Raw genomic sequence first — 17,093 nt, forward strand, 5'->3', positions numbered from 1 at the left:
TGTCTGCGTTAATCTCCATCTGCCATTTATTAGCCCATTTTTCCAGTTATTTCAAGCCCCTCTGCAAGCTCTGAAAACCTTCCTCATTGTCCACTACACCTCCAAACTTTGTATCATCAGTAAGATTGCTGATCCAATTTAACACATTAACATCCAGATCACTGATATGGATGACAAATAACAATGGACCCAGCACTAATCCCTGTGGCACACCACTAGTCACAACCCTGCACTCAGATAAGCAATCCTCCACTACCATTCTCTGACTTCTCCCATTGAGCCATTGCCTAATCCAATTTAATATCCCACCATGTAAACCTAGCGACTAAATCTTCCTGACTAACCTCCCATGCGGGACATTGCCATTACTGAAGTCCATGTAGACAGCATTCACTGCCTTGTTCTGTAACATTAAGGCAACACATACATGATGCTGGAGCTACCCAGCAGAACAGGCAACAAAAGTGGAAGAGTAAACATTTGAAGTTTTGGGCCGCTGCCCTTCGTCAGGACGCTGATTGTGTGTGTTGTTTTACATTTCGAGTATCGACCTATTTTCTCTTACGGTTTTGTAACCGTGTTCGTTGCATTGTTTTCAGTTTTCCAAATCTGGGGATACAAAATAGAGAGCACGAAAGCAGCAGAATTGCAATTCTTTACAGCATTTATTTTTAACATTTCTTGAGTTTCAAAATCCAATTCAGTGGGTATTTCACCGCCTTCTTTAGTTCCTCTCGGAATTTGCTCTGGGTTAGGACGTAAATACACGTGTTGGTGCAGGAACTGAGAACCTGCAGCATTCCCGCTGTCCTTCCTGTGATGTAACGGGGATCCGTGACAGAATAAACAAAACGCATTGAGATACGTTGATAGATATAAAATAACACCTGTGTTACCCACAATAATATGAAACTCCCGGTTATGCTGAGGAGCAAAACGATAGATTTGCGTCTGTTCTCCATCACCCGGTCCTTGTCATTCTCTCCACTCTTTTGTCCCCGGAGCCCCCTACGGGCTCGACTGGCCGCTAGAATCCGCCTGACAGTCAGAGCGTTGAGCAGCAAAATCAGAAAAAATGGAACACAAGGGGTTAAAGTACGGTGAAATATCGCAAAAGCAGCCCATGAGGGAGAGCTTTTGTAGCTCGATGTACGAACACAAAACCAGGGAGCACCATCAATTATTTCTCTACGCTCGTATACAAAGCCCCAGGGGACACACTCCAAACAGGCCAGCACACTCACTGTCCCGATAACCACAGCCGCCGTTCTCTCGGAGCAATATTTTGCTTTCAGCTTCTCACAGCAAATAGCCACAAATCGATCGACGGTGAAAGCGACAGTCAGCCAGACAGAGGTCGCCGTGCTGGCAAAAACCAACCACATATTGAGTCTGCACACAGGAGTGATGTCCAGGAATGATCGGGGAAAATAAATCCGAGCAGTCCACCTCAGCAGCGGATCGGAGATAACGACCAGGAGATCGGCCGCTGCCATTCCCACCAGATAGAGAGTTACACATTTGGAGAGACCGCACCTTCCCCGGGACAGGATCACAATCGCCATCAGGTTCGCTGGAAGAGACACAGCAAACAGCAAGTTAAGCACATACTGAGCAAATGTCTATGCCGCAGTTTGAGTGGACCCTGTAATATGTCCATTGTTATTGTTGCATGTAGCGTTGGAATGATCAAGATAGGACGTAGAGATAGCGGAATCAGAGGTGTTTGAACAGCAAAGGAAATTCAATATTATCTGAATACAGGTACCTTAGTGAGGAAAGAAATGTGATGGGGGACCCGAAAGATAAAACTTAGTATCTACCTCTTAAGAGTCAGTACTAGATGGAAATGTTCTACCTGCGCCTTTCTGCTGCCGTTTGTTTTTATATCCAGATGTAGGAATCCACAGTCCGTGTTTCCATTCCGTTCCTGAAATGCAGAATACTGGGACTGGACACGCGGCAGTAAAATCAGCGAAAGAAAAAATCACAGCATTGGAATTCAACTGCAATACCCACCAACGGCATTTGACACTGTGGCTTACCGGGAATTCCAAAGACAGAAATAAAAGGATAGTAAACTTCTCGTATCCGCCTGATGACTGAATACACCATTTCAGTTAGAATCTGTGACTTCAGTTGCTCCTGAATTCACAGCTGCAGCAGACACTCTGAGCTAATGCATTCCAATCGGCCGTGATTTATACAGAGCATCAGTCTCCAGAGACGGTTGTACCCCTGACTAACTTTCTTAGTTACAGTTACTTGAACAAACATTCAATTCACTACCCTTGTCTCTAATGTTAGTAGCAGCCGATTGAAAATAAGTACATCAAAATCCTTGGCCATTACCTCAGCAGTGATTCATCTGGTGGAAATAATCCCGGAGCTTTGGTTACAAACTATGTTTTGTCGCAGAGCTGTCACGACTACAGATTTCACGTTTTTACGGCTAATTATTCATCTGTAAAAGGACGTTAACCGACAGCGAACGACCCCTAATTTCTGTCCCCGCAGTTTCCCATTTTCAACTCTCCTTGAGTCTTTCAGCTCCCTCCTGAACACACACACACACACACACACACACACACACACACACACACACACACACACACAGTCACACACAGACACAGACACACACACACACACACACACACACACACACACACACACACACACACACTCACACTCACACTCACACACACACTCACACACACACACACATTATGGTGGTGACGCTCCTTCTGTATCTCCCAGTCTCTGAGGCCGTGTGCGAAAGGCGGGGTCATTTTGTACTTGTGTGTCTATGATGCAATATTATGTGTGGGTTTCATTCTACACCTGTCAATCTGTGATAAAGTGTGAAAATGCAGCATTACGTCTGCGAATTCCAGAAGAGATAAAGACGAACGTAAAGTGGGGAGCGGGATGGTGACACAACTAATCCTGGAGACTATCAGAGCTAAAGTCAGGGACAACATAATACAGGGTTCAGTTACTGAGACATTTGAGTGAAACTCAAGAATGCGATAGGTCCATTCAAACTGATGAGATGTACTACTGCTACATGGGGTTGCATAATGTGAATTTCTGTGTGTGAGCAGTTGAGCAACAATGTCCACAAGTCCATCAATGAATTCAGCCAATAAAAAAAAAGGAAGTATGTCAAATTTCTGAAGTTAGGATCAAATAAGTGTAAGTCTTATAAAGAAGCCACAAAGAACTAACGAAGGGAACTATGAATGCCAAAACGGGCTATGAAAACCTCATGATTATCTATACATACATTAAGAGCAAGAAGATTACTAGAGTGTAGATCTACCTACGAATAAAAAGGGGAGCATTTGCTTGGACGTAGATAATATGAATGAAGGGTAGCTAATTATGTTCTCTACATGAACATTATCAAGACAATTGACAATTCAAGATGAGGTAGTAAGTTGAAATAGACATTGGCTTTACTGAATAAGCCGCACACTGTCAGTAGAAGTGTCTCTCTGACTCGAGGAATCGATCATTGGTCTGCTGTTCTTTGGCAGCTGTGTCAATGATTTGGATGACAAATCGATATTTTTCATTAACGTATTTGTGGATGACACCAAGAATGGGCGTATGGTGGACAGAAAGAAAGGTTATCAAAGCTTGTAATGGGATCTGGACCAGCTGTAAACATGCAGGTGGAATTTAATATAGAAATGCGTGTGGTGTTTGGATAGACAATCATGGATAGAACTTGCAACGTGCACCGTAGGGCACTGAAACGTGTGGAAGACAAGAGGTATTTGGGAATACGATCCATAATATCATAAGAGGAAGAAGAAGTTTTAAAGATAACTTTTAGTACTTAAGACTTGATCAATCAAAGTATTTAGTGAGGGACTTGGGGAGTTGGTTTTGCTTTGACATTTTATGAGACATTGCTGAGGTCTAATTTAAGGTCTCATGACCATTTATAGTCAACTATATACAAGAAATATATCAAGAAGATTTAACGATTGCAAACACAATTTACAAAGATGATGCCAGGACTTGAGAACCTGATTTATAGGAAAAGTTTAATGTCTTGTGACGATTCCCTAGAACACAGGAGAACAAGAGGAGATTTGATGGAGCTACTCAAATTTATGACTGGTGTACGAAGGGAAAATGCATTCGCACATCTCCATTGAAGAAGCGTGAGTCTAGAGCTAGAGTTTGAGAGAAAAAGGTGAAATATTTAAATGCAACATGAGAGGTATATTCTTTAATCAGAGGGTGGCGAGATTCTGGAGCAAGCTGCCAAAGGAAGTGGTGAATTGCGATATTATTCCAACATTTCAGAGATTGTTGGTTAGGCTCCAGTTGATAAGAATTGACAGATTAATATTTTGGCAGGTTCTAGGTAAGATAAAGTGTATAGTTATATGCAATAGTGTTTTATGACTCTAAAACACTTGGCATTTGCACAGATATTTCAAAGAGCAACGTTAACATTTACGTTAACGATTTGGATGAAGGCATAGAAAATAACATCAGCAAATTTGCTGATGATACTAAGCTGGGTGGCAGTGTGACATGTGATAAGGATGTTAGGAGAATTCAGGGTGATTGGATAGGCTGGGTGAGTGGGCAGATACTTGGCAAATGGCGTTTAATGTGAATAACTGTGAGGTTATCCACTTTGGGAGTAAGAACAGGAAGGCAGATTATTATCTGAACGGTATAGAGTTGGGTAAGGGAGTAATACAAAGAGATCTCGGAGTCCTTGTTCATCAGTCACTGGAGGTGAATGAGCAAGTGCAGCAGGCAGTGAAGAAGGCTAATGGAATGTTGGCCTTTATTACAAAGGGAATTGAGAACAAGAGCAAGGACATCCTCTTGCATTTTTACAGAGCCCTGGTGAGACCACACCTGGAGTATTGTGTACAGTTTTGGTCTCCAGGGTTAAGGAAGGACATCCTGGCTGTAGAGGAAGTGCAGCGTAAATTCACGAGGTTAATTCCTGGGATGTCTGGACTGTCTTACGCAGAGAGGTTAGAGAGACTGGGCTTGTACACGCTGGAATTAAGGAGATTGAGAGGGGACCTGATTGAAACATATAAGATTATTAAGGGATTGGACAAGATAGAGGCAGGAAATATGTTCCAGATGCTGGGAGAGTCCAGTACCAGAGGGCATGGTTTGAGAGTAAGGGGTAGGTCATTTAGGATAGAGTTAAGGAAAAACTTCTTCTCCCAGAGAGTTGTGGGGGTCTAGAATGCACTGCCTCGGAAGGTAGTGGAGGCCAATTCTCTGGATGCTTTCAAGAAGGAGCTAGATAGGTATCTTATGGATAGGGGAATCAAGGGATATGGGGACAAGGCAGGAACTGGGTATTGATAGCAATTGATCAGCCATGATCTCAAAATGGCGGTGCAGGCTCGAAGGGCCGAATGGTCTACTTCTACACCTATTGTCTATTGTCTATTAATACAGAAAATAATGATTATTTGTCGGGTTCTGTCGGGTTACGGTGGGACTCAAGTGCAGACCAATGAATGCTCTTTTACCAGGATTTATATGGGAGCACAAAGCAAGAGTCTTTCATAAGCAGGCGGCAAGCACGAATCCGAAATGGCAGGCAGAGGTCTTACCCAGGAAAGGCAGTCCTGCGAGGGCAGACGATCCAGAGCGCACGGGCAAAATTCCGGTCCAAGAACAGGCAAAATCCAGAAACACACAATCAGGCAAAATCGGTTGGCAACAGTTGCAATGACAGGCGAGAAGGACACAAGACAGAGCTGGGACGAACTGGCAGAGAATGCGATTCAAGGCAGGGTTCAAATGGACAGGGTAATGAGTGAAAATTAGAAACAGGTGGGTACCAATGAGGAGACAAGCAGCAAATTGGAGAAAGTCCAATAAGGAAAGGGGCTGGGCCAAAACCCACATGGCCTGGTGAAAGAAGGCAGAAATCAAAGACTGTCGTGGTCCAGAGCTCCCAGCAGAGGCCCTTCGACCCAGTGTTCAGTACCACCCCCCACACGGGCGTCACCAGACGCCCTCCTTGCTGGTACGGGATGGCTCCTATGAAAGTCCCTAACGAGAGCGGATCCAGTATATCTCAAGCGGGAACCCAACACCTATCTTCGGGGCCATAATCCTCCCAGTAAACGAGGTATTGCTGTCCACGACCTCTGCGTCGAATGTCCAGTAATCTGCGCAGAGTGAAGTCCTCTGAGCTATCGATGAGACCATAAGGGGGAGGGGGCGGGGTGGGACAGAGTGGGCTGCAGACAAAGGGCTTCATCCTTGAAACAAGGAACGTAGAATGGATTCTGCGAAGTTTCGGGGATAGTTTTAGACGTACCGCCGAAGGGCTGGTCACCTTGGTGTTGGGGAAAGATCCAATGTAGCGTGGCATCAGCTTGAGGGAGTCCACCTTTAAGGGGATGTCACACGAACATACCCACAACTTCTGACTCTGGCGGTAACGGGGGGCCTCGATGCGGTGACTGTCTGCTTGCTGCTTCATTCTGGTAGTAGGTTGAAGCAGCACCTTTCGAGCTCGTCTCCAGGACCGTGAACACCTCTGGACAAACGCTTCGGCTCCTGCGGTGCGAATACGGGCGGTTGATAGCCAACACAGCACTGGAATGGTGATAAGCCTGATGAAGCAGAAGGCAAGGAATTGATGGCGTACTCGACCCAGGGAAGTTGCCGAGTCCAAGAGGAAGACTCCCGAGACGTCACACCACGGAGCATCACGTCCATCTGCTGATTAGCCCGCTCGGTCTGGCCATTACTCTGTGGATGAAAACCAGATGAGAAGTTAAAGTTGATCCCTAGGAGTTTGCAAAAGTACCTCCAAAAGTGGGAGGTAAATTGCGAACCTCTGTCAGATACCACTTCAACGGGGAGACCGTGGATACGAAAAACATGCTGAATCACCAGGTTGGCATGTCCTTGGCAGAGGGCAGCTTGGGAAGTGGAACTAAGTGGACCGATTCGGAAAAATGATCCACTATGGTAAGAACGGTATTGTTACCGTCGGGCGGAGGGAATCCGGTGACAAAGTCCAGTGCAATGTGTGACCAACGACTTTTAGGAACAAGCAGGGGTTGCAGGATATCCGTAGGTGGCTGGCTGGAGGTCTTGTTCTGTGCACAGACCGGGCAGGCAGAAACGAAGCTTTCAACATCCTTCCTCAGGGATGGCCATCAAAATCCTTGTCTGATGAAAGTCGTCGTGCGTCTGATGCCAGGGTGACATGCCAGTCTGGAGGTGTGTCCCCACTGGAGAACCTGGGAGCGGACAGACTGGGTGACATACAATAGGTTAGCGACTCACCCGGTTGGGCCGACCGGACCACAGATTCAATCTCCCACTGTGCTGCGGCGTCCAGACATTGCTTGGGGAGAACGGCCGTAACCTCGGGTGCCTCGTCGGTTGTGGGAAACTGCCTGGAGAGCGCGTCAGGCTTGCCGTTCTTAGAGCCAGGGCGGTATGTCAGGCTGAACCTAAAACGGGCAAAAAACAGGGACCACCGAGCCTGGCGGGAATTGAGGCGTTTGGCGGAACAGATATATTCCAGGTCCTTGTGATCCGTCCAGACTAGAAAAGGGGTAGTCGTTCCCTCAAGCCAATGCCGCCATTACTCCAGAGCAAGTTTAACCGCCAACAACTCCCGATCGCCGATGTCATAGCTGAGTTCTGTGGGCGAACATTTGTGGGTGAAAAAGGCGCACGGGTGTCCTTTGTCGTCCTCTGCTGAACGCTGTGACAGGATAGCCCCTACTCCTACGTCAGAAGCATCCGTCTCTACTATAAACTGCCTGGTTGGATCGGCCTGAAGGAGGATAGGGGCCCTGGTGAAACGATCCATTAGATCAGAAAAGGCTTTCTCAGCCGCTGGATTCCAGGTGAGCTTCGACTTGGAGGAGGTTAGGGCAGTCAGCGGGGCGGCCAGGATGCCGAAGTTTCGAATGAATCGGCGATAAAAGTTGGCAAACCCTATAAAGAGTTGGACCCCCCCCCCCCCCCGTCGAGAGGCGAGTTGTGGCCACTCCTCTACCGCCTTGATCTTCTGAGGGTCCCTCTGGATCTTTCCAGCGCTGATCACATATCCCAGGTACGAGGCTGAACTCCGGTAAAATTCACACTTCTCCGCCTTCACAAATAACTGGTTCTCCAGGAGTCGTTGGAGTACCCGGTGGACGTGCTAGATATGTTCAGAGAGGGACCTAGAAAATATCAGAATGTCATCCAGGTCTACGAATAGAGATTTGTTCAGCATGTCCCGGAGGACGTCATTCACCAGAGACTGGAACACAGCAGGACCATTGGAAAGTCGGAAAGGCATCACCAAATATTCATAGACCCGGGGGGCTTATTGAACGCGGTCTTCCACTCATCCCCCTCCCTTATGCGGACCAAATGGTAAGCGTTGCGGAGGTCGAGCTTGGAAAAGATAGACGCACCATGGAGCAATTCAAATGCGGATGACATAAGCGGAAGAGGATAGCGATTCTTAACGTTGACCTCATTGAGACCTCTATAGTCCACGCATGGGCGCAGGGACCCGTCCTTCTTGGCTACAAAGCAGAACCCTGCGCCTGCTGGGGAGGAAGAGTGACGGATATTTCCTGCAATGGGACTCCCGGATATATTTATCCATCGCCGCCCTTTCAGGTGAAGACAGGGAGTACAGACGGCCCCTAGGTGGCGAGGTTCCCGGAAGGAGATCAATAGAAGAATCATAGGGAGGATGTGGGGGTAAGGCGGTGGCCCGTGTCTTGCTGAATACCAGCTTTAGGTCCCGATATTCTGGGGGTACAGAGGGCAGACCGGGAAACTCTTCTGTAGGCAGAGGAGTCAGGCTTGGAGTAGAATGAGCAACACCGAGACAATCATCTAGGCAGAAGGGACTCCAGCTTAACACTCTGTTATTCGACAAATCGATGTGTGGACCGTGCAGAGCTAGCCATGGGTGACCTAACGCAACTTCAGCTTTGGGGAAATGGATCACATGAAATATAATTCTCTCCCTGTGATTACCAGAAATGAGGAGACTCAACGGAGCTGTAGAGTGGGAAATCAAGGCCATTTTCACTCCGGTTAAGCCGCTGGCCTCCAGGGGTTGCTTTAGACCGGAGAGTGGCATCCCGAGTTTGGCCACCAAACTGGAACTGATAAAGTTTCCCTCAGCCCCGGAGTCGATGAAGACTGAGACGGTATGTCTCCTCCCTTCAGCCAGTATAAAAGCGGGCAGCAGGGTTCGCGTGATGGGGGATCGGGAAAAGGAAACATTGCTCGTCCGTAGTCCCCTATTTACGAACGAGCGTTGTCTTTTACAGGACAACTGGATACAGTGATGAGCCTGACCACAATACAGACAAGAGTTGGTCCGGAGTCTCCTCCTTCGCTCCGAAGGAGACAGACAGGCACGATCAATCTGCATGAGTTCCATTGGGCTGAATGAGGGTGACTGAGGATTCGGAGAAGGAGACGTGGGAGCGGACTGGAAGAATATCAGACGTCCCCTGGTGGTTCTTCGGGAACCCCGGATCTCACGCTCCCGCTGACTCTGTTTTATGCGGCTATCAATTTTAATGGCCAAATCGACCAGCTCTTGGAAGTCGGTAGGCAGGTCACGGGCGGCTAGTTCATCCTTAAACTCCTCGCTCAATCCACAGAGGAACACGTCAGATTGGGCTTCCGAACCCAGTGGGTAGTGGCGGCTAGCGTGCGGAAATCAATGGCGTAGTAAGAAACAGAGCAGTTACCCTGATGAATCCGCAAAATTTCCCTCACTGCTTCTCGCCCCTGCTGGGAGCGGTCAAAGATTCTCTTCATCTCCTCACAAAAGTCTTCAAACGTGTGGCAAAAAGGGGCTCTGCTGTCCCACACGGCCGTACCCCACTCTCTTCCTCTTCCCGACAGCAACGTGATCACATAGGCGATACGGGATCGATCAGTGGGAATGGTAGCGGGCTGCAGCTCAAAAATCAACGAGCATTGGGACAGGAAGGATCTGCAGGTGCCTGGTTTACCATTGTAAGTTTCAGGTGGAGGTAAACGGGGCTCTCGGGCTGGGAGGGTTGGAGTCTGTGGGGCTGATGTTGCCGCAACAGGAGGGTTAATTCTCAGCGCTAGCTGAATCTGCTGTAGCTGGGAGGGCATACTGCTCAGAGAGGCGGAGAAGGCTTCCATCGACTGGGTGACAGAGGCGAACTGCGCTTCGTGTCTCCCTTATAACACTCCCTGTCAGGAAAGGGCCTCACGTACCTGGTTGGGGTCTGCTGAGTCCATATGTCCTGTTCGTTCTGTCAGGCGGGGCCGGTTGCTGTAGGACTCAAGTAGAGACCAATGAATGTTCTTTTACCAGGATTTTATTAGCGGCCACAGGGGCAACAGCCTTTCAACACCAGGGGACAGGAACTAAGCCGGAATGGCAGGCGGAGGTCTTACCCGGGAAAGGCTGTCCGGCGAGGGCAGACGATTACGGGTGCTTCACACAAGAATCAAGTTCCAAACAGGTAGAATACGGAAACACAGAATTCAACAATTTCCGTTGGCAGTAGTCACTATCGCAGGCTGGAACGACTCAGTTCAGGACTGGGACGAACAGGCAGAGAGTATGAGTCGAGGCAGGGTTTAAGTGGACCGGGTAATGAGCGAGAACAGAAACGGGTGAATGTTATTGTGGAGATAAGTGAGTAATTGGCGAGAGTCCAATTAGGGAAGGGGCTAGTTCAAAGCCCACATGGCCAGGTGAAAGATGGTAGAATTTAAGGGCTGTCGTGGTCCAGAGTTATCAGCAGAGCCCCTTTGACCCAGTGTTCAGGGCGGATCCTTAATAGGAACCTGTCTGCTCAGATCCCGGGAGGTCTCCTATGGATGGACATGAGTGGTGAACGTGATCTTCTATAGTAACCATTTCTTCATTTTTCTGGATTGTGTTTTCATTTAACTTTAGTGCTATGTACTTCTTATTAGTTTTAAACATGCTGTCATGGAGTGCTGAATCCTGGTTTCGTTGTAGAAAGTATATCCTGTGTTGATATTTTACTTGACCCCTCTCCATCCCGATGTTCACCCATGACCTACCACCTTGTACTTCTTCCTCCGCTGTCCACTCTACATTCCTTACTTCGTCTTTGCATCTTTTTTTCCACAAAAATGCCAATACTTCGAGAGCATCGGGGACAGAAGTGAATATACTGTAGACGCTATTACTAAGGAGAAAATGTGCTTTGGAAACTGAAAGGTCTGCAGGTAGATAAGTCTCCCGGACAGATGGTGAACACCCCAGGCTTCAGAAAGAGGTAGCTGAAGAGTTTGTGCAGACATTATAGCCAGAGAGCACTACAGCACAGAATAATGCCATTCGGCCAATCTAGTCTGTGCCAATCCGTCTATCTGGCGAGTTCCAGCAACCTCCACTGGGACCATATTCCCCCATACTCCTCGCACCATGAACCCATCCAAACTTCTTTTACATGTTGAAATCGAACCTGCCACTTGCTCTGGCAGCCCATTCCACAATCTCATCGCCTCTGAGTGAAGAAGTCCCCCCTCATTTTTCTCTTCAGGAATGTGTAATGACCTTTCGAGAATCACGAGATTTGGGAATGGGTCTGACGAACTACAAAGTTGTAAATATCACTCCATTCTTTAAGAAGCGAACGAGGCAGAAGAAAGGAAATCATAGGACATTTCGACTGACAGTGGTTGGGATGATATTAGAGTCCATTAACGATGATTTTTCGATGGAAGAGCATGATAAAGTAGGCCAACGTCAGCATAGTTTCCCTCAGAGGAAACCTTGCCTGACAAATCTGTTGGAATTCTTTGATGAAATAACAGGCCGGATAGAGAAAAGAGAAGCAGTGGATGTTGTTTGTTTGAATTTCCAGATGGTCTTTTACAAGATGCTGCACACGAGGCTGCTTAACAATACCACAATCAGGGTATTACAGGAAAGATACTGGCATGAATGAAGATTGGTTTACTAGCGGGAGGCAAAGAGTGAGAACAATGCAAAGCTGTTATATTTGCTGCCCGTAACTAATGGATTTCTGCGGGGGTCGGTATTGAGACCGATCCTTTTCATGTTAGATTTCGATGATTCGGTGAGAGAATTGATGGCTTGGTTACCAACTTTGCAGTTGATATGAAGGTAGGTGCCGGGCAGGTGGCTTAGAGTAAAACTGGTGTCTGCAAAAGGACTCAGACAGGTTTGGAGAAGAGGCAATAAAGTGGGAGATGGAATACACTGTAGGGTCTGCGGTCTACTGTCTGGTACTCAAGTTCTCTCAGCATAACGTTGCACGAACATTATTAGCAAAACACTCCGATACAATACGGATTTCATTTTGTTACAGACAAAAATGCTATTTTGGTACAACAATTGAAGTACATTTCCACAGTGGTGTAGAAGTGCCCAATCGCCTATCGCCAACTCTGAAATCCCTTCCAACTCCTATATCACTCCCCATTTCTGTAAATCCCTCCGACACCGACAGCACTCGCCATTTCTACAAAACCCTCTACCATCCGCCCTGGTACATCCAGCTGACATTTGACACGATGACCCGTGTCATATGGCAGGGTTCATAAAACACCCTCACACTTTTTATTTGTAACCCTAACGATTTGCATGGTCATCTTGACTAAAACTCTTCCCACATTGTATCCTGTAAAAAAAAAATCCCCTTTTCTCAATTCCTTTGTCCACGCCATATCTGTTCTAATGAAATTTTCCTTTCCTGGACACCAGAGAGGATCTCTTCCTTCATAGAAAGGGTTTCCCTTCCTCCACCATTGATGCTGATCTCAGTCCAAACGGTTCTGCTTCCTGAAAATCCGCTTTCACTCCATCTTACCGTCCCCTTAACATTGGCAGAGTCCCCCTTGTCCTTACCTGCAAACCCACTAGACATCGGTGGCAGACTGTTCTGTTTAGAGTAGTGAGCAGTGCTGGGTTAATTAGGTCAGCTCCTTTGGCAATGGGAATTACGGGCATGACCAGGAAATATGGGCAGACTTGTCCAAGTATAGCCAGCCTGGATCAAGCCAGTTCCCTGTGTATTGTGAGGATCGTGTCAGTCTCCCAGCCTCCCGGACGGCCATATCTGCACATGCTGTGTGGAGCTGCAGCTCCTAAGGGACCGCGTTAGGGAACTGTGGTTGCAGCTTGATGACTTTATCCTGGTGAGGGAGACCGAGGAGGAAGGAGTTAAAGGTATTTGGTCAGAGCAGGGCCACGGGAGACAGACAAGTGGGTAACAGGAGAGGGAAGGGGAAGAGACAGGTACTAGAGACTACCCCTGTGGCTGTTCCCCTGAATATTAAGTACTCCTGTTTGTGTACTGGTGGTGGGGGGGGGGGGACTGTCTACCGGGGGAAGCAACAGTGTCCGTGCCGCTGGCACAGAGCCCGGCCCTGTGGCTCAGAACGGGAGGGAAAGGAAGAGGAAGGCAGTAGTGATAGGAGACTCTATAGTCGGGAGTTCAGACATGCGATTCTATGGACGCAGGAAACAAAGTCGGATGGCATTTGCCTCCCAGTTGCCAGGATCCGGGATGTTTCTGATTGCGTCCACGATATCCTGCAGTGGGAGGGAGAGCAGCCGGAGGTCGTGGTACATATTGGTACCAATGACATAGGTCGGAAAAGGGAAGAGTTCCTGAAAACAGACTACAGGGAATTAGGAAGGAAGTTGAGAAGCAGGGCAGCAAATGTAGTAATCTCGGTATTACTGCCTGTGCCACGTGACAGGATAGGAATGGAATGAGGTGAACGTTAAATGCGTGGCTGAGGGATTGCAGCAGGGGGCAGGGATATCGATTACTGGAGCATTGCGACTTCTTTTGGGGCAGTTGTGCCCTGTAAAAAAAGGATGGAATTGCACATGAATCTCAGGGGGACCAATATCCTGTTCTGGAGATTTGCTAACGCTACTGGGGGGAGTTTAAACTGGAATTGTTGGGGGGTGTGGTAACTGGGAAAGAGGTGGTTGGCTCACAAATAGAGGAAGCTTGGCGACAATGTGTGAGGAAGGATAGGCAGGTGATAGAGAAGGGGCTCGCTCAGACCGACGGTTTGAGATGTGCCTGTTTTAACGCAAGGAGTATTGTGAATGAAGCGGTAGAGCTTAGGGTGTGGGTCAGATCTCGGAGCTGTGATGTAGTGGCCATTACAGAGACGTGGATGGCTCGGGGACTGGAAAGTGCCGGGTTTTAGATGTTTCAGAAAGGACAGAGAGAGAGAGGCAAAAGAGTGGGGCGTGTCACTGTTGATCAGATATAGTGTCAAGCCTGCAGAAAAGGTGGACGTCATGGGGTGATTGTCTATGGAGACACTGTGGGTGGACGTTAGGAACATGAAGGGGTCAATAACTGTACTGGGTGTTTTTACAGGCCGCCCAGTAGTAACAAGGATATCGAGGAGCAGATAGGGAAATAGATCGTGGCAAGGTATATGAATAACAGTTGTCATAGTGGGAGATTTTTATTTCAGAAATATAAATTGGCATCTCCGTAGAGCAAGTGTTTTAGATGGGGTAGAGTTTGTTAGGTGTGGAGTGCTCCTTCGGTACGTTCCGATGAGACAGGGAAGTTATGGTAGGGTTTGGGCGCGTGGTGAGTCTGCCCGTCAACCTGTGTTTTGAGACTGGCAAGGAAGATCTACCGCAGAAGACTTATCTGAAGTATGTGTCCCAGATGAGAAGGGAGCTGAAAAAGGCTTATCAATTAGCTGAGGTCTCGGCTACCAGGCAGAATCAAAGAAATAATAGGAGGTATGATCAAAAAGTTGGGTTCTCCTAACGCATGCATGGAGACTGAGTACTCATAAATACCTGGGTCTACCTGGGAAGCATTAGTTGTTTGGCCGCTGGGAGTTACGCCCTATGTACTGGAGACTCAGGTGTCAAACGTAACAGTGTTATGCGTGATACCAGAGGATGGAAATGGACCTGACAAGATTCTGCATCGGAACCACCTTCTACCTCTGGGGCAAGAGTTGCGACCTGGATCCTACACCTAGTAAGAGGACTCTGCGGCACGGTGGACAGACTGAAGGACCCGGGGGATGAGAAAAAGGGGTTGTGTTATATGCTGCCTTTCACCAACTCCCCAGAAAGTGAGGAGGAGATTCTTAACCTTTCCCATGCTGAGGCAGGCGACCTGGCCGTGGGAGGGGGGTGGGGGTTGTGGCATTAGCAGTGCTCAGACAGGCTTGCAGCTGGACCAGGAAGGGGGTGTAGGCTCCACAGTAACTGGGGATGAAACTGAGCAGAGGGATCCGGTTTGCAGGTAGGCCCGAGTGATAGACCGGGGGAAGCCTCGGCATGTACACCAGAGGTGTCCCAAGGAGTGTCTGAAACTGAAGGAATAGTTGATGGGAGAAGGAGGTCTCAACGAATCAGGAGACCCCCAGATAGGCTTACCTATGTAGCAACAGGGGAACAGATTGCTACGAATATCCCACTAGGGACATATGTCACTACCCTTTACAAGTGGATTGGAGTTGCTGACATCACGAAATTCTACTGAAAACGGTGTTATTAATCTGAGATGACAAATTACTTCCAAGTCATGAGGACATGACTATTTTGCAATGGGGAGAGTGCAATGTCCCGGTTCGTACATTTACTGTTATGCTGTCTGTGTTTAATATTGGCAGTTCTGTAAAAGCAGCTTATTTTCAGTTTGTTTGGCTTGTGGTTGAACATAAGAGATGAGGAGACATGTGCACCATCCAATTCGGATGGTTGAATTAAGGGGAAGTTTCTCTGGTGAGGGACGCTAAGGTTGGGTTTGGGGTTTGTTCTGCGGGGGATGGGGAGAGACGCTGTAGAGAACCTGTCGAAGCATAGGATCCGGTGGGAGAGCCGTTTGTTCGAGATGGGTTGCGAGCGACGTTCGGAAGGTGGTGTGAGCTTTCGGGTTGACCGAGGCCGCAGCGCATGAGGGACAGAGAAGCTCCAGATGAGTTCCAAATTGTGCACATTTGACTGTTTAATTTGGATTGGGCAGTTTCTTTTTGTTATTCTTTACTAACTTTGTCAGTTAAGTCAAGATTCATAAGTATAATTCCTTTAATCGTATGCAGCGAAGAGTCAGTTATTTGTAACAGGATAGCAAATTACACAGCATTCACACAAACCGGGGTTTGAGGTGGGTTTGAGCCGTCTCAATCTCACGAGTTCGGTGGGACTTGAGTGTGCTCTCCTCAGATTTACGCAGCCAAGGTAACCGGGGTGTTTCACCCGTATATAAGTGCATGTGGCCAGACACGTAAAGATCAGAACTTAAACGGAATAGGGAATTAAAGTGGCAGGAATAAAAACGTCGATGATAAGCAGCAGCGGTTATTCATCCGCCTGTCGTTTGTCCAAACCACAGGCGGCGTGTCTTTAAACGTTCCATGAAGTACACAAAACTAACAGATGTACCACTCCATTACTGTTTTCTCTGGATAGAGTGAAAAAAAAAACTGTATGAACATAGAGCATAGATATTTACAGCGCATTACAGGCCCTTCTGCCCACAGCAGAGAGACCTACTCTAGAGACTGCCAAGAATTTCGCTAGCGCTCAGCCCGCTATTCTGCTCAGCTCCATTTACCTGGATCACAGAGGACGGGCCTCTTCCAGGACCAGGACATAATGGTGGCAAGGGCCGAATCGTTCAGAAAATCAGTTAAAAATGTTCCCTTCAAAATGCTGAAAGACGTGGAGTGGCAGAGAAAATAAAAAGAGTTGTGAAGGTTGGTAGAATCTTGCTGCCTAATATAAATTGAAGAGCATGAAGACCAGGCCAATATCAACGTGATGAATTCGGAAGAGGTGTGGGGAGAACATGCAGAGGATATAATTGAGATGCCGAAAGGAATTTGCCTCCATTGGCAGCGGGACGGAACGTCAGAGAAACCCGTGTGTGTAGAATTTTCCAACATTGGAAAAGTACAGCAGAGACATGGAAACTGAGAGAATGGAATACAGCTTCAAATGAGGAGTATGACGGTGGGGTATGGATGCAGGAGGGCGGAGCTGAGGAGAATCATGGAGTGAATACAAGAGACAGAAATGAACTGACTCGAACTTCCACGCTGAAGACAGGATACAA

Source organism: Hemitrygon akajei, unplaced genomic scaffold (assembly GCF_048418815.1).
Source record: "Hemitrygon akajei unplaced genomic scaffold, sHemAka1.3 Scf000086, whole genome shotgun sequence".
Taxonomy (NCBI): domain Eukaryota; kingdom Metazoa; phylum Chordata; class Chondrichthyes; order Myliobatiformes; family Dasyatidae; genus Hemitrygon; species Hemitrygon akajei.